The 485-nt window shown below is 48.0% G+C and overlaps 1 protein-coding gene across 1 annotated transcript in view; it reads right to left on the reverse strand.

The window, feature by feature from the left end:
* Positions 1-485, reverse strand: part of LOC119591919 (PDZ and LIM domain protein Zasp-like) — a gene marked incomplete in the record, with an annotated part of 137,443 nt that overhangs the window by 59,011 nt on the left and 77,947 nt on the right.

Below are 485 nucleotides of genomic sequence, written 5' to 3' on the forward strand. Positions count from 1 at the left end.
AAGGCACGAGTACTGGCATACGTCATGCCTTGGGTATATGAGAGGCGGTCCTTCGCGGCGGATGAATCGGCAGATGGGGGGGGGGGGTTCTCTGCGGGGGGTCTTAGGTGCGAAAGGGTGGTAAAAATAATAAAGAAAACGGGGGGGGGGATGGAGATATTATAAAAACAAATGACACAGATATCGAAGATTGTATCTAGAGCATTTCGTGACTCCAGTTTCGAGGGGAATATGAAACGCGCATGAATAGCGAAAACACTCTAACAACAACGATAATGAAAAGAAAACGGGGAGGAGATGAATGGTTTGTAGAAACAGAGGCCTCAAAGTCAGAAAAAAAGCTGACATGCTGACGTGGGTGATAGCATAGCATGATGACGACACCGCTGACAGAGGGTCTCAGGTGGCAGTTCAAGATGCTTGTTTTCCGACCGGCAGCCGGGCGATGACAGCAGAGAAAAGATAAAGAAAGGGAGAGTAGATAA

The sequence above is a fragment of the Penaeus monodon genome, chromosome 29 (assembly GCF_015228065.2).
Source record: "Penaeus monodon isolate SGIC_2016 chromosome 29, NSTDA_Pmon_1, whole genome shotgun sequence".
Classification (NCBI taxonomy): domain Eukaryota; kingdom Metazoa; phylum Arthropoda; class Malacostraca; order Decapoda; family Penaeidae; genus Penaeus; species Penaeus monodon.